General features: G+C 33.6%; 1 protein-coding gene and 1 long non-coding RNA gene across 3 annotated transcripts in view; one reads left to right on the top strand and one right to left on the bottom strand.

The window, feature by feature from the left end:
* The window catches only part of LOC143243070 (uncharacterized), a 698,461-nt gene that overhangs the window by 142,606 nt on the left and 532,618 nt on the right, over positions 1-23,237 (bottom strand). The gene's annotated exons all lie outside the window — the stretch shown is intronic.
* Positions 1,375-22,566, top strand: LOC143242475 (uncharacterized). Of its 2 annotated transcripts, XR_013022803.1 has the most exons (6): positions 1,375-2,252; positions 4,472-4,597; positions 11,828-11,963; positions 15,573-15,736; positions 21,576-21,808; positions 22,440-22,519. It is a non-coding gene; the product is annotated as an uncharacterized LOC143242475 (long non-coding RNA). The 2 variants fall into 2 exon arrangements; XR_013022804.1 differs by lacking the exon at positions 21,576-21,808 and having other exon boundaries at positions 1,376-2,252; positions 22,440-22,566.

Raw genomic sequence — 23,237 nt, 5'->3', positions numbered from 1 at the left:
CATGCATTTGTGTGAATTGAGAAATTTAACTTGATTACAAGCATGCTCTTATGAGTCAGGTATAAAACCAAATTTATGTTGAAAAGAACTATTGAAAAAATTGAAGGTATAACATGATATAATTAAAGTTGTGGTGCAGTTTTAAAATATATATTATCTTTACGAACTCGTAAATAATAAGTTGTACAAAATAAGGAAATAATTTTATTTTTCATGTCATTGCTTGAATTTATTTTAAAAAATAAATAATTACACTAAACAAAGTGAAGCTAATTGCTGACCTGTTTTATTCACTTTCAATGTTACAATGTATGCTAACATGTTTTTGCAGGTAAGAATATATCATTACAGATTATAAAACAAACAAAACATGGCTGCTATGCGTTTTAACATTTTTATTAATAAAGCAGAGAACAACGTTTCAATCTTCCAAAAATATTTTCAAGTTAACCATTCCGAGATGCACTTTTGTTTCGAGTGGATTTTTTGTCCTCAAGAAGAACAATACGTGGTTTAATATGTAAAACAAAATGTACGGAGGGAAAGAAATACTAAATGTACTTGTACTGAAAAAGAATATATTTTGAAATCATTGCGAGTTGTGGATTTGTTTGTATAATCATATGGTGAATTATTACAAGCACTTCTAACGTAGAAGTGTGAACTTTGTGTGATTTTTGTCATAATGTGCTATATTTCCGAAATAAACGTAAAAGTAATATTGCTTTATTTTGCCTATTTTATCGAGTAAACTTAAATTTAAAAAGTATGTTCATTTTCTCGTTGATTGAGTTTTGGTTAATAATTTTTAAATTAATCAAATATTTGAAAGAGCTTTGTTCGTAATTTTGAACACGTAGGACAAGGTCTAAACAAGTTTACAATCAACTAGATTTTGATATATTTGATTATAACTCTAAATTGTTTAAAAGACAACTTTTAAATAGTTTGGGCTTGTATATCGGGAAAACTTAAATTTAGTTAATACTTCAGGATTTTCCTTTTATAATTTTATAAATAATATTCGTGATGATAGATGGCGCTATAATGCAACAGGATTTTTCTTTTTGTTCTTGTTTGAGATAATAGATGGCGATACGGGATATTATTTCGCAATACAAAAGTTTGGTAATAGCTGTTATATGGTTGTGCACTTCCGCAAAATTTCTAAAATGTTCTTTTGACTTTTCGTCAAGCATGTTAAACAATTTTCCTTTAACCTTTATAAAACAAATGTTAATAACTCTTAAATACGTTTGGTGCTTAATAAAGATGTAGAAGTTGAAACTTTGCGTCAGAATATGAGAGCTATGTTTTCTATTTGTTGCTCTAGAATACAGTGAAAAGGCCCATGAGTGTTATTTAAGGCGTTTTTCGTGACTCGTTGCGTAGTTAGCGACTTGGAAGGACGCAAGAATGTATGCTGGATGGTAGGTAGAGTAGAACTCGGGATATATCGGGAACACGACAGGCAAAACTTTCGACGCCTGTCCTGTGAAAGTGGGTTTTCTCGGGGCACTCCCGTTTCCCACCACAGCAAATACTAAGGCATTGGATTTCTAGATCCCAGCCCAGGGAACTTTATTGCCAGACCCTGAGTTGGGTCGTTTGAATTGAATTGTAGCCATGTTCATATTTACTTGACTTCTTCCTTTCGGGACGGGACCCGGCCATTTTTTCCGGTGCTGCCTTTGCCTCCACCCAAAAAAAGAATTAAAAAAAAAATTCCTAATAACTCGCGAAAGGGGACGAAGAGGAACCACAACGTTCTTGAACACCCCAGTTGGAGAGAGAACTCTTCTGATTTCTCTCTCTCTAAACTAAACCCCTGGCACGTTAGTTTGAGTTTGAGACTGGATATTAGAAGAACGATTAGAGGCGTCGTATCGGCAACGATGAATGGCAAATTTTAAAATAACACTAGTGAAATAGTGTGATCTAATAATTGTATTTTCTTATTTAAAGAAAAACGGAAATAACGCTGAAGAATTATCGTGAAGATGCAAATATGTTAACTCTAAATTTATTGTCATGATAGACTTAAATGTTTTTAATTAAACATCCGGATAGTAATGTCTGTTAGTTTAATCATCTGTTACTATTTTTTCTGAAAGTTTAAGTGGAAGATTAAAGAAAAACTCGTTAGTTATGCATTGTTCCAGTAGTAATTTCTGGAAGAAGACGACATGTTAATCACTTATTCACTCTGGCGAAATCACAAAAGCAAAACGAAACGATAATGTGAAGATCAGGTATTAAGTTGGAATTCTTAGATTACTCTTAGAATAAAATCCTTTTAATATGGTGCTCTCAAAGACTTAACTCTGCGTCAGTTAAACATGTTTTTAAATTATATATAGGTGTTCTATATATGATGCGAGTATGTTTACAACTGTTAAACTTGCATATAGTCTAGGCTGTCGAACAGGGGAAGGGGGTGTTAAAGAAACTTATTTGTTTTAATAGGTTCGACTGATATATAGATTTCTATTGTACTTGCAGTTGAGGCTATAAATGAATCTACAATATCTAACGATGCCTTTTGATGGTTAAGGGGAGAGTAGGTCCACTAATGGCTCACCTTTGACATTGTGCCTCCCCAAACAAAACAAAGCAAATTAGATATTCATAGATAACTTTTAGTCGGGTAGATAGACGTACTAAAACATCACTACAAAGATCTTACGATTAATGTATATGTATGATTTTGATATTTTCAGGAGTGTTAGTAACATGTATACAAGATTATCAAACATTAATTTCACTCACTGGAAATCTTGATCTAGTGATGAAGGTTCACGGATAGATGGAACTAGTGTCAAATAAAAACATCATGGAAATAAAACAAAATAATAAAAAAAGAATAAAAGTAGCTTTATAACTCTTATCACGTTCAAATCCGAAAGATAAGTGAAAATATACATAATTCCTGATGACAAGAAACTCAATTGAAATAAAAATGTATCTCGGGACGACAGTTATGGGTATTAACACTTTTATTGATAAGCAGAGAATAACGTTTGGACCTTCCTAGGTCATCTTCTGGTTAGTAAAAAGAGTTTTCAACTCTCCGTTGCCGTACAAATGTCTTAGGGACGACAGTATAAATGGGTACGGGATTGATACATATCTCCAGCAACCAATTAGCAACCCCCTATAGAATTCACTACCACCAAAATTAACTTTATGTTCAATAACCAAAACTACCAACAAATAAATGGCCTAAGTATGGGTAATCCCATGTCAACAGTTCTAGCCAACATTTTTATAACACCGACTGAATCTCAAGCGGTAAATTCAGCCTTCCACCCACCAATGTACTGGTGCGTTGATGATACAAATGCTGAATTCACATACACAAAATACACACTTAGTTTTTCAATTACGTTAACTCTATTCACCCCTACAATATGTTCACTTGTGAACAGAAAAAAAACTCTCCAAATAACATTTTTTAACCTCAAGATCACTAGAACTGAAATGAAATTTAAACCAGAAATCCACAAAAAAAATCACCCATACTGGATTATACATTCCCTGGGACTCGGCACATGAAACAAAACAAAAACAACGTATTAAGAAACCAAATAAACACAACCACAAAACTATGTACACCTGATAAAATTAACTATGAAATCAACAAAATAAAACAACGTTTTATCGACAAATTTCCTAAAAAAAAACGTGGAAAAAATTATACGCACACACCAAAACAAACAACAATAAACAACAAAACCTCATGCTGCTGAATGTCACATGTTCCCGACATCAGCAAAAAAAATAATCAACATTTGGAAAAACCTTATAACAAAACACAACATTCCAGTAAACACCAAATTTATTCAAAAACCAGGTACAAAACTAAAGTCTGTTATGAGTAAAAAACTGCATTGACAAACACAACAATAAAATACAATGCAATAATTGCCTTGACTTCTATATTAGAGAAACAAGCGGGAAAATGAAAACTAGATTCAAAGCACAACAACAACAAAAAACGCCTTCACACGTCTTTGAACACTGCAAATCAAATAAACACAACATTACCAAAGAAAACACCCAGATACTAAGTATGGAAACAAATATAAACAAACGTAAAATGAAAGATGCCCTACTTTTACAGAAACTAAAACCAAAATTAAACCAATATAAAGGAACATCTTTATATCTATACTAATTAATAACTGTCACACCTGTTGAAACTGTCGTCCTGAAGACTTGTGTCCAGCAACGGTCACTTGCAAACTCTCTTTCTTAACCTGAAGATGACCTAGGAAGGTCGAAACGTTGTTCTCTCCTTATCAATAAAAGCCGTTCTCAAATAGAATGTAGATAACTCAACATAATGTCACAGTATTATAGATTATATTTTTTGTTTTACTTTATTTTGTTTAGTTTCTTTCAATGATAAATTATGCAGAAGTGTAAAACTAACGTTTTATGTTGTTTATAACTTACACTGATGACACAGAAGCACATCATTTGAAATAGTTCACGTTGTCAATCAACAGAAGGACCACCAGCAACATGTTAATCCTTGGAAAGATTAAACAATCATAAACACTTCCACACCATGATCTTCAGAGCGCTGTTAAAGGTAATCTCCTCTAAATGTGTGTTTTGATTTGTACCAAAACGAGTCATTAATAAGTTCAAGCTGTTCCAAAGAATAACTAAAGAGATTTATTTGGTACTTAATGTCAGTGTCAGAGACTGTTTGTGTAATGAAGTGTTTTATATCATGAAAGACATAATTTAATGACATTCGCGCACGTGTGTTTGACTTGGTTTGTTTGTTTTGAATTTCGCACAAAGCTACTCGAGGACTATCTGCGCTACCCGTCCCTAATTTAGCAGCGTTGACTAGAGGGAAGGCAGCTAGTCATCACCACCCACCACCAACTCTTTGGCTACTCTTTTTCCAAAGAATAGTTGGATTGACTGAAACATTATAATGCCCTCACGACTGAAAGGGCGGGCATGTTTGGTGTGACGGGGATCCGAACTCGCGATCCTCAGATTACCCTTATGCACCTGGCTATGCCGGGCCCGTTTTAATTTGGAATACATTGAGTCGTTAATAGGTTAATTCACTTTCAAAGACTGACTAATGACATGTATGTAGTATTTAATGTTACACTTAGATATTAAAACTCACACTACAGCACGTGACCCATAGGTTGCTAGTTGAGCACCCTAAGTACTTACAAGTGCTACAAGTGTTGTGTAATTGAGTGTAGGAATGTAAAGAGCGTGCTTAGATGTTTGAATATAAATATAAAGAGAACCACAAAATTTTTATTAGTTTGTTTTTAGTAGCATCTATTTCTGTAGAGGGCATGCTTAGATGTTTGATTATATTTACACAACCCCCTTCAAACATGTGGTCAGCTATTGGTCAGTTACTTCTTTTTTTCTTTGTGAACCTGACGATGACCGAAAAAGGTCGAAAAGTTGTTCGCTCCTCTACATAAATAAATTTCTCAACCAATACCAGCCGTTTTAAAATATGTACTTTTCTTTACAAGTTGTTTTTCTCGTCATCACGGATTAAAAAAAAATGTGTTTGTTTTTTCCCCAATAACACGTAACTAAATACATGAAACCCAGTTTATGTGTGTCTGTGTACGTATGAAGACCTTTTCACATCTCAGAACACATCAGTTCATTATATACGTATGGACAACACAAAACCACCCGAGCAGAACATTTAATATACTGAAACGAAACATAAAAAAAAACAATTTAAAGTTTCTATCTTACAGTAAACCAAAGATCTTAAAAAAGATAAATACAATGGAAGCTATACCCGTTAACGAAATAAATACAAAAATAAACAGATACAATGGACGGTACATGTAATTAAACCGATGTTCAAAAACATAAAAACAATAACAATACATTTGATATTATTTCTTTTACTTTAACACTTACTTATTGTAAAGTATCACACAATATTACAGTTTGTTTTTATCACAACTAGAAAATTGTGTATCCTTTCAACTTTAAAACACAGAAATAGATGCTGCTAAAAACAAACTAATCAGAAAACAATCGTGGTTCTCTTTATTTTTATATTTCATGTAATACAAACATATATATACGTTTAAACTTGTATATGCAGAATAAATCTACAGACGAGAAACATCTCAAACTTGTTTCTCTGTGATTTACACCAACAAATCGTTACATTCGTGAGCGTGAAGAACGACCTTTTTATTTACACTCTAGGTACAAATTGTTAACTAAGTTTAAGAGAAACTGTCTTTTGTATAACTCTACTTTTAAAATATTCACTTTTCAGTTTTATATTTCTCTTTTCATTTTCCCTTTCTTTCATTACGTAATTTAACAATTGATTGAGCAGTATTGTTTCACTTCTAACCAATATAAATTGTGAGATAAAACAATAAAGTTGAACCACGATACTATTAAATATCTGTATGTAGTAACTATGGAGACGAAATATTAAAATATAAACCGAACTGTGCGAAGAAAGAACAAAATCTTTATGGTCAAAGGTTGCTCACCTCGTATTCCCCATGTTCTTCGGCCATTACAGTTTGTAGGTATAATGTTTTGCATAAATATTTTAAATGTGAATTAAATTCTTGAAATGAGAAACAAAAGTTAGACAACTGGTAACATTTACTTTACTCTACAACCTATGAGAAGGTTAGCGATTACTGGGCTGTTTTACATCACGTCGTACTGGAAAACTTTGAAAAAAGTAAAAATTTTCCGAAAAAAAAAGATTCAGTTTACAGCAAATACTGCAGGGGAAACGTGTTCAGGTTGTGCTGATTCAAACAGTCATTTTGTATCTCTTAAATGTGCTACACTTTGTTAAAGAAAACCCACCAGTTTTTCTTTTCTTAAAACTATACTTATAAATTACATCATTAAAATATAATCAAACCTTCAGGTTCAGTCCAGGTTCTTGTTACAAGAAGAATACTTAAAATTATATCTGTGACAAACAAAGGAATTTTATACGTATCGTACTTATTTTTGTAATTGTCTAAGTCTAGAATACCAAAAGCGGAAATTTTAAATAGATTTTTGTTTGTGGTGCCATTTGATAGATATGCCATAACTTATTTATTGTTTCGGTCACATACACTGATAGATACAGATATACATGCCATATTATAGTAAGATTAGAAAATGTGACGTTATTAATTCTTTATATTGGACTTACCAAACATATATATCTTCAACACTATATAATGCTCCAATTGGTAATACATAGCCGATACTATGTTGTTGTATTATTAATTAACTTTGCTTTTACTTCGTGATTTTAGTAAATTTATGGTAATTATTTTTACAACAATTACGCTAACAACTTAATATACTGTGATGGTTTACACGGTGTCTTCTCATCATCAGACAAATGTCTACAACACTTTTGTTATTAAGTTTTCTCAAGCATTTTTGTTGATTTTGAAATTTCACACAAAGATACATGAAGGTTATATGCGATAGCCGTCCTCAATTTAGCAGTGTTAGACGAAAGAGAAAGCAACCAGTCATCACCACCCACTACCAATTCTTCGGTTACTCTTTTTCCAACAAATAATAGGATTGACCGTAACATTATCACGAACCCACGGGAGTAAGGACGAGCATGGTTGGTGTGATGGGATTCGTACCTGTGACCCTCAGATTACGAATCAAGCGCCTTAATCATCTGGTCATCTTTGTAATGTTTCCTTAAGTAATAATTTAAGGATCATTGATAAGGATATTAAATTTGGTAAAGTGGTCATTTCGGGTAAGAATAACAATGGTACTCTTGGATGTGGTTCTTTCTATTTTTATTTTTCACATATTACGACTGGATAATACATATATATATATGTATAAACACACATATATATAAATCTACAGACGACATGTATGACTTGTCACATCTCAAACTTTTTCCTCTGAGATATACACCAACAAACGGTTATACACTTAATCGCGAAGGGCGACCCTTTATTCATGCTCTAGCTACAATTTGTTGAAAAAGTTTAAAGGAGAAATTGTTTTTTAAAACTCAACTTTGAACATCTTCTGTCTTTTCCAACTGCTATCCCTCACTTGTCTGTTTTATATTTCTGTCTTCATTTCCTTACGTCAAATATAAACAACAATTGATTGACAAGTATTGCTCAATACAAACTGAGAAAGACAATAATGAAATTGTTGGGAGTCTTTTGATAGAAACGGTCATTTTCTATCTGTTAAACTTGCTACTGTTTATTGATAAAAAACAAGTTTGTTTTATTTTTTTAAACTGCGTTTCTTAAAGCACCCCGCTAGTGCAGTGGTATGTCTCCGGATTTACAACGCTTAAATTAGGGGTTGGATTCCCTTTGGCTTCACTGTAAGAAAGCAAACACCATTTCTTATAACTATAAGTTACATCAATAAAGATACAATCAAACTTTCAGGTTTAGTCCAAGTGAAAGCTGGGTTCTTGTCACAAGGAGGGTACTTAACATTCTATCGATCTTAAACAAAGGAATGTTATAAGTATCGTATTTAGTGTTATAATTGTATGAATATAGAATACTAAATGTGGGAATTTTTAAATAGATTTTGATTTGTGGTGACATTTTATAGATATGCTATGATGTATTTATTGTTTCTGTAGATAGATACAGATATAAACATCATCTTATAGTAAGATTAAAAAATATGACGTAATTCTATATATTGAATTTACCAAAAATATTTTTATTCAACATTGTAACATGCTACAGTTGTTAATATACAGCCTATACTATGTTGTTGTATTATTAATTAACTTTGCTTTTTGTTCGTGATTTTAGTAAAGTTTGATAATTATAATTATATAACCCACAACAACTTAATATTCTGTGATGGTTCACCTAGTATCGTATTATCATTACTAACAACAACTTAATACACTGTGATGGTTCACCTGGTGTCGTATTATCATTACTAAAATGTTTACGACATTTCAATTTCTCAGCTGTGTATGGAACATTTTCTCACGTTGGGTGATACTCAATTAAGGGGCATTGATAATGTGGTTGAGTTTACAACAACAAGCAATATTTTGATCAGGTAGTCATTTTAGTTAAAATAACAATTTTAGGTAGGATGTTGTTGTTTTGAATTAAGCACAAAGCTATACAATGGGCTATGACTCGTGACTGGGCGGTATGCTGTAGCGGTCAATCCAATTATTTCCTTGTAAAACAGTGTTTCGTGAGTAGTGATCACTTGGTACCTTTCCTCTTTTCTTTCACTGCTAAATTATCGACGGCGATAGCAGATAGCCCTCGTGTAGCATTTAGCCAAATTTAAACAAACCAACAGTGTCTTTAGACAAATCTGATAAGCTAAAATGTGACGTAATGGAATGTTATTGTTGAGTGGTTCTTAACAGAACACTTTCTATACAAACATGGAACATCAAACATAGTAAACTAAAACTCTTTTGACACACCTACTCTAGAACAACCCTTTATTTATAACCTAGGTATAATTTGTTAACTACCTTTAAAGGAGAAATTGTCTTTTTATAACTCAACTTTGAACATCTGATTTTTCCCACTGCTATCTCTCACTTATCTGTTTTATATTTTTGTATTCATTTTCCTTTTTGTTCGGTACAGCGGTAAGTTTACGGATCTACAACACTAAAATCACGCGTTCGATTCTCCCCTGTGGACTCAGCAGACAGTTTGGTGCGGCTTTGCTATAAAAAAACATACACGTTCTCTTTAGGTTACGTCACGTATTTACACAACAATTTATTGACGAGTATTGTTACGCTTTTAACCAATACAGACTGTTAAAGACAACAATAAAATGGAGCTATAATATTATTGAATATTTGCATATAGTAACTAAGGAGACAAGATGTTAAAGTTGGAACCGAACTGTGCGAAGAAAAAGTAAAATTTTGTAGTCGAAAGTTTCTAACATTACATTTCGTAGGTATTTTGGCCAGTACAATTTGCAGGTATAAAGTTTTGTATAAATATTTTAAATGTATATTCACATGAGATTATTATATAAATCTGAATTAAATTCTTGAAATGAAAAACAAAACTTAAACAATATGTGAGAGGCTTAGTAATTAGGGTAAGCAAACATGGGACTGTTTTGGATAGTATGGCACTGAAAGATTTAGAAAAAGTGAACATTTTATGAGAAAAAAGATTCTTCTTACGGCAGCTACTTGATTGTGCTAATACAAACAATCATTTTTATACATTATGTGCTGCTGTTTATTGAATAATTTGTTTGTTTGTTTTGGAATTTCGCACAAAGCCACTCGAGGGCTATCTGTGCTAGCCGTCCCTAATTTAGCAGTGTAAGACTAAAGAGAAGGCAGCTAGTCATCACCACCCACCGCCAACTCTTGGGCTACTCTTTTAGCAACGAATAGTGGGATTGACCGTCACATTATACACCCCCACGGCTGGGAGGGTGAGCATGTTTAGCGCGACGCGGGCGCGAACATCTCTGTTATCTCTAAATCTTAATTGCTGTTAACGACACATCTTTTATCAGTAAAGTTATGCTTCTAATCTTTACTTTGTTCCACAGATTTATTTGATAATACTACTACCCTAACCCTGATTCTTCTGCGTACGCGAGTTAAATAGAACCAGTCGGTGGTTTCTGAACTACTGCACTACACGTGTACAAGAGTGTAGTTTAAGTAAATATGACACCTAACGTAACATTTAAGCGTTATTAATGGTAATGTTGGCCATGTAAATTCAAATATTACGTAACAATAATTCTGGTCATGTAAATTATGTACTGTATTTGAAGTTTTTATGAACTGCACCTTCGTGGAGTTTAGGATTATATGAGATTTCATTAATATATTTTAAACGTGTGGTAAAAGTTTGGTGAAACGGAGAGCGCTTAGAGACAACAGTTGGTTCGTTTCGTGTTACATAGATAACGTACCCTCTTTTGTCTCTGTACTGGTAGTTTCGTTAATAATATTAGCTATAGTATCTAATTATATTACTTTTTAAATATTTATTTATTAGTAAATTTTAGTTATAGATTTTGTTTCGCATTATCAACTTAATATACGTATTTAGGACTAACCTGAATCTCCTAGGCTGGTCTAGCCTCTTGAGATGTTATTGAGATTAAGGCCGAAAATAATACTTTTTATAAAAAAAAAACGTTAAAAAAAGACATTTAATTATCTATACTTATTAAAAGGTTTATTTGTTGTTTTTTTTTAGAATCACTCTAAGTAGGTAGCTTGCTTTGATCTTAAGTCAATATTAATGTAATTTGTACAACAAAGCTATTGTATGTATTATTAATAACTATTAGCTTGTGTGTACCTCTTGATGTACTTTTTAAAGTTACATTTCACATTATGTGCAAGTTATTCAGTAGTTTAATTAATACCTTACGTCTAGTCCATTTAAGTGGTTTAACTGCTCGTGTGTAAATTAAATACAATGACTTTGTGTAATTTATAATAATTTAATCACTTACGTATACCTTCCAAGTTGAAGATGTTTACTACTTATCAAATTTGTGTGATAGGTGTAAGTAGTAATCTAAGAATATTTTAAACTTTGTAGAATTTAAAAGAAAATTGTTATTACCCACTGGTATTTAATATAAGGAATGAAAATACAGCCATTAATTCATTTATATAAGCCTTCAAAGTATTATTTTAAAATACCTTAAGATACACAAAGAACAACACAACTCTGAAGGATGCGTTTTGATTTCTAGTGTCTTACTAAAATATTTTCATCATTATTCAAAGTATGTCTAATTCGTAAGCATTTTGAGTCTTGAGTTATTTTATTTACAGGACTGGTTATGTAAAACTACATTATTCCTCAAAATGTACGAGCAAAAACTGGATGTTCATAGAATGTCTCCTACTACATTGCAGTCTGTTTTCAGTAAGGATGCCCCACTCAAACTTTACTACTTGATAGGTTGAGGTAAGTATTTGAGAATAATACGAATCTTATTTTATTTATTTGTTGTGCCTTGTTACGATGGGTTTAGTTTTAAACCTTACCTACTTGGTACTATATTAATTACTCAATTTAGCTCTTGTTACATGGAGCTTAAACATCATACTGCTATTGTTCAAGCAGTTTCAACATCATTATTATTACCGAAACCAAAGGTAAACTGAGGTTATGTTTGCATCCATGTGTGTGTGTGTGTTTATCAGCAATATTTCTCGAAAACATTTGGGTAGATTTGAACGAAAGTTAGTATACAATTGGACTATGACCCAACTCAGAAGTGATTAATATTTGGAGGGCCGATGTCAAAGATAACAGCAAGTTCACGAAAAAAATCATATTTGTTACCATGGAGACCGATTTTGTACACTACTTTTGTTTTATATCTTATTCAAAAACGAACGGATTTGTTGAAACTTTGTAATCATGTAGAATATCATTACTTTTTGGTGTTGAAAACGACAAACATTCAGACACATTTTCAAATGTTTCAAGGATTAAATATGGTCAACGCCATTCAGGTACTGGTATTATTATTTAAAAAATCAATATTATTGTTTTATTATTGACTGAGTTAAAGGTATTGCGTTGAGCAGGTTACAAAATCGTAGTTTAGAATGCACTTGATTACTGATAAATTTAACGCCATCCTTTTGTTTCACTTTAAAACATCCTGTACCGAGTTAGTAACATTGTTAGCACTTGGTTGAATGAGGCCTTACAACAATAACGTTATTTAAACAAACCTGTTTCTAAACAATACAAAACATGGAAACTTACCAACTTGTCGGGATCAATATAAAACAGTGAACTAAATATTCAATTTGTGAGTTATTTTTTATACAAGCATGATCATGTTTTGTTTATAATAAGAAGCCTTGACTATACCATTTCTTTCATGATAATGTTTTGTTTATAATAAGAAGCCTTGACTATACCATTTCTTTCATGATAATGTTTTGTTTATAATAAGAAGCCTTGACTATACCATTTCTTTCCAACCTGAGAATAAAAGATTTAGTCTCAATTGTTAAGTTGATAAAGAATAACGATATGGATGTCAGACATATAAAAATTATAAAGAATAGATATATGAAGTTCAAATAGCAAGACGATGAAGAATATAGATCTTGGTGAGAAGTGGTCGGTAATACAATGAATAATAGGGATTTGGGTGTCAAATAGTTAGAAAGACGATTAAAAATAGAGACGTGGATATCAAGCAGTCGGTAAGATAATGCAAAATGGAGATCTGATAGTTAGAAAAGAGGTGAACAATAAATATTTGGTTGCCAGATAGTTAGTGAGACGATGAAGAATAAAGATGTAGATGTCAAACAGTTAGAATAATGATGTGGAAATCAGATAGTTATAACAATATGAAGAATAGACATATGAAGTTCAAATAGCAAGACGATCAAAAATACAGTACTGTGGTCTTTAATACAATGTATAATAGGGATTTGGGTGTTGTATAGAAAGAAGGACAAAAATAGAGATTTGTGTGTCAAATAGTTAAGACGATAAATAATAGAAATATGGATGTCAAAACAGTTAAAACAGAGTTGAAGAATAAAAATATAGAATCCAGATAGTTATAAAGATATGAATAATAGATATATTGATTTGATATAGCAAAACGAAGAACAATAGAGATGTGGATGGGAAGTTGTGAGTAACATAACAAAGAATAGAGATCTGGGTATTAAACACATAAAAGGACAAGAATAAACATTTCAGTGTCAAATAGTTAGGAAGACGAGGAAGAATAGAGATCTGCATATCAAATAATTAAAAGTTGTATGTCAAATAGTTATAAAATTATGAAGCATAGATTTGTGACGTTCAAATAGCAAGACGATGTCAAACAGTCGTTAAGATAATGCAAAATGGAGATCTAAAGAATTAATAGTTAGAAAAGAGGTGAAGAATAAAGATATTGAAGCCAGATAGTTATAAAGATATGAATAATAGACATATGAATATCAAATTGCAAGGATAAAAATAGTTTGTTTGTTTGTTTTTTTGGAATTTCGCACAAAGCTACTCGAGGGCTATCTGTGCTAGCCGTCCCTAATTTAGCAGTGTAAGACTAGAGGGAAGGCAGCTAGTCATCACCACCCACCGCCAACTCTTGGGCTACTCTTTTACCAACGAATAGTGGGATTGACCGTCACATTATATGCCCCCACGGCTGGGAGGGCGAGCATGTTTTAGCGCGACGCGGGCGCGAACCCGCAACCCTCGGATTACGAGTCGCACGCCTTACGCGCTTGGCCATGCCAGGCCTTTCCCATTGCTACCCCTCACTTATCAGTTTTATTTTTATATATCATTTCCTTCTTTTTGGCTTACGTCACTTTGTTACAACAACTGATTCAAGAGTATAGTTACACTTGAAACGAATACAAACTGTGAAGAAAGGCAACAATAAAGTTAAACCACAAAATTACTGAATATTTGCATATAATAACTATGGAGACCAGACATTAAAATAAAAGCCGAACTTTGAGAAGAAAGAACAAAATTTTATAGCAAAAAAATTACCCACCTTACATTTCATAGGTATTTCGACCAGTACAATTTGTAGGTATAAAGTTTTGTATGAATATTTTAATTGTATATTCACATAAGATGATTCTAAAAATCTCAGTTAAATTCTTGAAATAAGAAACAAAAGTCAGACAATTATTAACATTCATTTTACTCTGCAACCTGTGAGGCTCAGCAATTAGAGTTAGTATATACTGGGCTGTTTCAGATAGCGTTGTACTGAAAACTTTAGAAAAATGTGTAATTTTCTAAGACAAAAATATTATTTTATACAGTAATTAATGCAGTGGAAAACTGTTCTCATTGTGTGAAGCAAACATTATTTTGGTCTATTAAGTGTGTTATCGTTTATTTATAAATTAAGAGTTGTGTAACTTCTTTCCTTAAAACTATATTTACAAATTACATCAATAAATATATAAGCAGATTTAGTCCTAGTGAAAGTCTGGTTCTTGTTATGAGGTCAGAACTTTAAAACTCTGTTCTTTCATTAACAAAGGTTTGTCGTACGTATCTTAATCATCATCAGTCAAATGTCCACGATATTTTTCTTTCTATGTTCCATCAGGTATATTTGGAATGTTTCCTCACGTTGGATGATAATGAATAGGCTTTGATAAGGAATTTAAAAGTGGTAGAGTTGTCAAGAATAACGACCATTTTGATCAAGTAATTATTTTAGTTGAGAATAACATTGTTATTGTCGGACGATGTAACATAAATATTTTTATTTAATGATAGTTCTTTTAAAAGATTTATTCAGGGCTTAAACGGTAAGGACGAACATTAGAGATAAAATCATAAGAAGTAGAAAAGGCAGATTTCTTTATTTTCGTCATGAAAAAAATTACTGAGTCGACAAAGAGTTACTTTGTCTTTCACAAGAAGGTTCTTTTGACACCTGTATCGTGATTTGAAAGTGTAAACTAAATTAGGTACATAGATTTTACGTGGTGGAAGAGAGAACTGAAGACCTTTAGCTATCACTGATTTACACTGATTATTTGTGTTATGATTACATAGGTTAACAATCTGGTCGCCAGGATGAAACTAGGAATGAATGCTGTTAATCAGTCAATTCAGCCTCAAATTTTGGACATGTTCACACTGCACAATTTGTCTTCGTTCTATTAGTTCCACTTGTTCAGTACATCGGTGCAATCAACACTGGTATCAATCATTCTAAGGTTAGTACAGAACACTTTGAACTTTTCCAGTAAAATTTATGTTCTGTTGATGTTTTGTACGAAATTCTTGATCCAACTCCACCAAACATGCTCACCCTTTATGATGTCTGTGTGGGGGAGGGAGAACATTGTTAGGGTCAATCTCACTATTCGTTTGTGAAAGAGTGGTTAGTGGATGGTGATGATGAGGTACCTCTATTCTTTCACTGCTGAATTACATACTAGCGTTGATAGCCCTCGTGTAGCTTCAGCCCAATGTAAATCAAAGCAATAGTATCTTCAGACAAATCTGATAATCCAACAACTTTTGAACATTTTGGTTTGGTTCTTTAAAGTGGAGATACTTTGGATTCACGTTTCGAAGAATGCATTCTGAAAAAAAGCAAATTTCAAGGTTGATGATTAATGGTATAACTATATTGAAGATGAAGAAATAGATTCATACAACAGAAGGAACAGAGATAAAGTTTTCAATATTTTACAGATTCAGTATTTAAAGCAAAAAAATAAAAAATCTTGATGATGAGAAACCTACTTCAGATAAAAATGTATATCAGAATGGCTGGTATGGGTACTAATACATGTATTGTGTATCAGAATGGCTGGTATGGGTACTAACACATGTACTGTATATCAGAATGGCTGGTATGGGTACTAACACATGTACTGTATATCAGAATGGCTGGTATGGGTACTAACAAATGTATGTATCAGAATGGCTGGTATGGGTACAAACACTTTTACTGAGAAGGAGAGAAAACATTTCGACCTTCCAAGATCATCTTCAGGTGAAGAAAGAGAGAGTTCGCAAGTGGCCGTTGCTGGACATATGTCTCAGGGACGATGGTATAAACCAGTGGTGCACAAACGTTTAGAGTCAGGGGCCACAAAAAGTGAAGATTAAAATCGTCCCACAGTTGTTTCACACAAGATGGACATCACATTTAAGAACACACAAATGACGATTACATTAAAGTGTTTGCACATTATTCTGAGAAATGTTACAATATGTCAACTGTCACAAAGTCAATGCGATGGATGGTGCTGCATGTCATCTACGAACTTAGAAATGTCCAGCTTGATGCTTGACGTTGAAAGACGCAAGATTGCTTCCAGATGATTATCAGTCAGCTGATTGCGAGTGTTGTTTTATTCAGTTTCATATACGAGAAAGCCTGTTCACAGGTGGTGTGGACAAGTGCGTTCTCTTTCAGATTAGCAAATGTATCAGGCAACGTTTTGTAGAAGTCAAGCAAACTGTTTTCTCGGTAAATAGCACGCAGTTCATCAGATGCTTCGAGATCAGTAAGTTCAAGCTGATATTCTGCTGAAAAGTCATCCACTGACACACTGAACGGATCAGCAAAAAGTTTCATCAACAATCTGCATTGGTCAAAGTCGTGAGTGAAACCGTGAGTTGAAGGATTGGATCAAAGTATCTAGCTTCCCAACATAAACTTGTGTGTCAATGTCCTGATTCTTCTGTAGCTGTGACTGAAAAGTGGGAAAGTGCACGAAGTTGCCTGATGTTGTTTGCTGCCAGAATAACTGCAACTTTGTCCTGAAAGCTGAGGCGTAATTTGCAAGCTGACAGACAAGCTGATTTTTGCCTTGCAACTTCAAATTCAGATCATTCAAGTGTTGTGTCATGTCGACCAGAAAGGTCAAATCAGCTTACCATGTTGGATCAGTCATGGAAAGTATTTCTATCTTTGTTCTTGCTTCTGAGGAATTCTGTCAGTTCATTAATCAACTCCAATAATCTTCTGAGCATCTTCCCTCGACTCAGCCAGCGTACTTCACAGTGATACACAAGGTCACCATAGTCTTAATCAATTTTTTTCAAGAAGACTTTGAAACTGACTGTGATTGAGCCCTCGTGATTTGATGAATTTAATGGTTTTCGTCACTAACGCCATCAGTGCCTGAAAACGAAGTTCTTTAATGCACAGGTTCTGTTGGTGAATAATGCAGTGCAACTTCACCAACTATTTGTTCTGCTTTCCTCAATGCTTCATCAACAGTGCTACCAGCCCGCTACTTTCTCCGGTCATGGCTGGTGCTCCATCATTGTCACACTTACCAGTTTCGTGAAATCCAATGAAACACTACTATACTACTGTCTCCTCGAACAGAGCAGACCCAGTTGTCTGACCCTTCATGGAACCATGCTGATTTGTTCCTCTGTGATATCAAACGATGACGACACACCATGAAAAAAAACTAGTAGCTGTGCTGTTGAACTGATGTCAGTCGACTCGTTTGCTGCTAAAGAGAAGTAGACAAAGTTGGCTGCTTTATTTGAAAGCGGTCTTGTCACATCTGCTGAGAGGTGTGAAATTCTTCACTGAACTGTCGTACGATTCAAAGCCACCATCTGTAGCTTGCGGACTGCTTCCGGACACAACTTTTCCGATACAGTAATCATGCATTGCTTGACAAAATAACCATCAATGAACGGTTGGCCAGATTTCGCTATCATCAACGAAATATCGTAACTGACCTCACATGCTGCACCTAAATCTGCTGACTGCTTTGAGAAAACGTTCTGCGACTGCCGCAGAGATTCTATTCGAGCTGTTCGTTCATCAGTGACTACGTTGTGGAAATCTTTATGCTTCGACTCATAATGACACTTTATATTGAATACCTTCGCCACTGCTACTGTCGAATGACACAGCAGACAAATCACGTTCTTCTGTTCTTAAAGAAAACAGTACTGTGCAGTACAATCATCATGAAACTGCCGGTTTTCGTCATCAACTTTTCTTTTACGATTAGCTACCATTTTTGTGACGAAATAATATCAAAATAGGGCTCGTAAGTAAATCTCGAAGAACAATTGGAACGCGTGAGATTTCGTAATTAAGGAAATATTACGTCATTAAGCCAAAGATTATATGCCTATGCATTAACGAGATTTTCTTATTAAATTTTCTTTATTGCTCGACACAAATATGGAACCATCCAGTGCCTAATCTAATGCATATTCTTCTATAGCGCTTAATCTTCGCGAACTCTCTATGTTTGAGTTTTTTGTTGGACATCGCGGGCCTGATTTTGTGCACCACTGACATAAACAGATACGGAAAGTTATTTACCCGTTGATAAAATAAAACGTGGTTATTTTGCTGTCGAAACAAGGGCAAACTGCTATCTGCAGTGTCGTGCATAGAAACAACAAAAACCACAAGAAGGTCTTTCCCCGAATTTTAGTTAAGCTATAGCTAGCAGAAAGGCCGAATTTACACCCTGAACTGGTCTCGCGGGCAGATTGAAATTTTTACTATGTGACTAAGTATCGGGAATGTATTGCTCGTGCTAACTAGACACTGCTAGACAGATCACAGCCAAAAGGAACTTGCTTGATCGATGTTCATAGGTGTCCGCGACACACGCTTCAAAACCCCAGTCGTAATGTTTGTCTGTTCATTCTGTCATTGTTAATTTGTTATGTTACTTAATAGCATTACATACAAAGTAAGTTTTATATGTGTAAAAACGGCTCGTTTGGGTTGAGAAAATATTTTACGTAGAGGAGCGAACAACGTGGTCAGCTTCCGGTCAGTTACCTCTTTCTTTCTTTGTGAACCTGACGATGACCGAAGAAGGTCGAAACGTTGTTCGCTCCTCGACGTAAAATATCTTCTCAACCCCAACTGGCCGTTTTTACATATATATTTCTCTACAAGTGGGTTTTCTCGATATCATTAAAGTAAGTTTTACTTTGCAGGTAACATTGTTATCAAACAAATGAAGACAACATGTACTACTCAATGTTCCTCTTTATTGAATCACTAAATGTCAACACAAATATATATTATGTGTACTGAAAGTTTGCCAAATTTCATACAGATACACAAGTCGTATCGATACAGTCCTCTCGAGTTCTTCATGGTAAGTACTCGTATGTTACTCTTTACCAACACATTTTAATATTTAGTGTTTGAATTAATTAAATACAGAAACAGACAAGGAAAGTTATTCAACCATTGATGAAACAAAACATGCTTATTGTACTGTCAAAACAAGGGCAAACTGCTATCTGCAGTGTCGTGTATGGAAGCGTCATTAACCACGAGAAGGTCTTCCCTCCAATTTTAGCTAAGCTATAACTAGGAGAAAGGTCGAATTTACACCCTGACAGGCAAACCATAATTTTCACTTGGGGCACTCAACCGTGCGACTAAGCATTACTAGTACATCTGTTCAATATATTTGCCTGATTGACAACTTTACGTAAGCATCTGTAAAACATACATATCGTGTTGACTACTTTCCTGTAACCACTCAACAGCACACATTCCTGGTTTACTACTTTATTAATAGCTTTGAACAACATACATTCCTGGTTTACTACTTTATTAATAGCTTTGAACAACGTACATTCCTGGTTTACTACTTTATTAATAGCTTTGAACAACGTACATTCCTTGTTTACTACTTTATTAACAGCTTTGAACAACGTACATTCCTTGTTTGCTACTTTATTAACAGCTTTGAAAAACATACATTCCTTGTTTGCAACTTTATTAACAGCTTTGAACAACATACATACATTGTTTACTACTTTATTAGTAGCTTTGAACAACATACATACATTGTTTACTACTTTATTAGTAACTTTGAACAACATACATTCTTTGTTCACTACTTTATTAATAGCTTTGAGCAACATACATAGATACTTGGTTGACTAAATTACCCTTTACAATTGAACAACATAGATACCTGGTTCACTAAATTACCCTGTACAATTGAACAACACAGACACCTGGTTCACTAAATTACCCTGTACAAGTGAATAACACAGATACCTGGTTCACTAAATTACCCTGTACAACTGAACAACAAAGATACCTGGTTCACTGAATTACCCTGTACAACTGAACAACATAGATACCTGGTTCACTAAATTACCCTGTACAACTGAACAACGTAGATACCTGGTTCACTAAATTACCCTCTACAGCTGAACAACATAGATACCTGGTTCACTAAATTACTCAGTACAACTGAACAACGTAGATACCTGGTTCACTAAATTACCCTGTACAACTGAAAAACATAGATACCTGGTTCAAATTACCCTGTACAAGTGAACAACATAGACACCTGGTTCACTAAATTACCCTCCACAACTGAACAACACAGATACCTGGTTCAAATTACCCTGTACAAGTGAACAACACAGATACCTGGTTCACTAAATTACCCTGTACAACTGAAAAACATAGATACCTGGTTCAAATTACCCTGTACAAGTGAACAACATAGACACCTGGTTCACTAAATTACCCTCCACAACTGAACAACACAGATACCTGGTTCAAATTACCCTGTACAACTGAACAACATAGATACCTGGTTCACTAAATAACCCTGTACAACTGAACATCATACATGCCCAGTTGACTACTTCACTGGTATATCTGAACAACATACAACTTTAAATAATAATTATAAATCTGTACGAAAAATTTCACTCAGATATACTTTAGACTTTATAATTTTGTAAGATTTATTGAGTGTAAGTCACAAAGATGTGAGAAACCAATCGAAACTTTCATGTTTGTTTATATGTAAAGTCTGACAAGATTCTACATTATACAATTTACCTGTTGTTTTTAACCCTTAATCTCAGAGCTTATAGACGTGTTTTAACAATAGACAATTTATTTACTGTTTTTTTAACTTCTAATCCCAAATCCTATTGTTGTATTTGTTATCTAATTCTCATTTCTTGACATAGTAAATACTCAAGCCTCGTTTTTTGTACAATTTTCTTAGAGGTTTACTTTTGACAGACTTTTTATCTCATCCTTTTATAATGTTACAGAATGCGATATCAACACCTATCAGTGAAGACCGACTTTGAAAGCAGCTGTAGACAATATTTGATTGGACAGAGAACATTATGTACTGCTTGTTTTATATATACTGTGAACAGTGGTGTCTGTCCATCAGTTCATCTGTCTCCTGTTTATGACGGCTTCACTTCTCATGTTGAGTGTGAAAAGCTATGGATGAAGTCAAAGTACAACATTAACTTTTTAAATAACAGTAGAACAGGTATGAATAATGTTAACAACAAACAGGATATTCTACACTAACTTGTTATGAATTAATAACACTATGTATCAGAATTTGAAATGTGACATAACGGTTTGTTATTGTTAAATTGTTCTTAGCAGAACACTTACTATACAAACATAGAAAATCAAAACTCATGTAACACACTTACTCTAGAGTATCACACAATCTTACAATTTGTCTTTAGTCACTGCTACACGAGGGCTATTTGCGCTAGTCGGCCATAATGTAGCAGAAAGACCAGACATCGCTACCAACCGCCAATTCTTGGTCTACTATTTTATCAACGAATAGTGGGATTGACTGTAATATTATAATGTCCACATGGCTGAAAGGTCGATCATGTTTGGTGTGGCGTGGAGAAGTACACCGGCCTTTTGTACTATTTGTTAGTGAATATATCATCATATACAAAGATGGATCACCATTAGGTTCCTCGACTCAAATCACTACAAGTTGATGTATATATAAATAATTTACGTAGGTTCTCATACACTTTCTCACTCATTTACCACGATAACTGTATTTATATGTACACATATATACGTATGTACATTGCTGTAGATGGACGAGAATTTAAATAGAAATGTTGTTGGTTGTTTTTCTTTAGGGTAACACTGTCTTCTCAGTCAACGTTGTACGAATGTTGATGACAAAGCTACGTATGGACAATTCCACAGAAACTGCGCATGTCAGGTAGATATTAGTGGTTGTCTGATTTAATAACAAGCTCAGCGATGGTAAAAACTATTTTAAAATTTGAAGAAATATAAGCATATGAGTATCTAGAAAACTATAGGAAAATATCAGTATATTTAGTGAAGTAATTGTTGTATTTTTTACTTTATAAGTAATTCTATCTTTCTAAAAGTAGTAACATAGAAATTCAAAAATGTTCTGGTGTTTGTCCTGTTTGAAATTGTTTAGATTTTTATTGATTACTTCAATTACCACTCCTACATATTTCAAACTTGAACATTGATAATAACACTGTAAACAGTTTCAGGTTTGTTTTGTTTTCTTTTAACCAACAGCTTAACCTTTTAATGTACTTCTAAACATCAGAATTCCCAGATGTTGAGAGATTTATAGAACTGTGTATTCTTAAAAAACATATTAACTTATTACAATAAAATTTATATCAGGCTGTGACTGTTATGCAAGATTAAATATTAAAATAAATAGATAGAGCTTAAAGGATTTACCGGAGTTTTCAAAATCTATAAAATAAAAACCAGTCGTAACCTCAGAATCACTAGAAACAAAAGTCCACGAAACGTATTAGGGATTTTATTGTAAAGAAATGTAAACAGCTTTCCAAAGGAAAATAAATGTCAGAAGAGAATAAATAACTGTTTTTATAGGAAAGTCATCAAAGCTACTGCGCTTCTTTTCCGTTTACTCGGAA

The sequence above is a fragment of the Tachypleus tridentatus genome, unplaced genomic scaffold (assembly GCF_004210375.1).
Source record: "Tachypleus tridentatus isolate NWPU-2018 unplaced genomic scaffold, ASM421037v1 Hic_cluster_2, whole genome shotgun sequence".
Classification (NCBI taxonomy): domain Eukaryota; kingdom Metazoa; phylum Arthropoda; class Merostomata; order Xiphosura; family Limulidae; genus Tachypleus; species Tachypleus tridentatus.
This window is presented reverse-complemented; position numbering and strand designations above follow the sequence as displayed.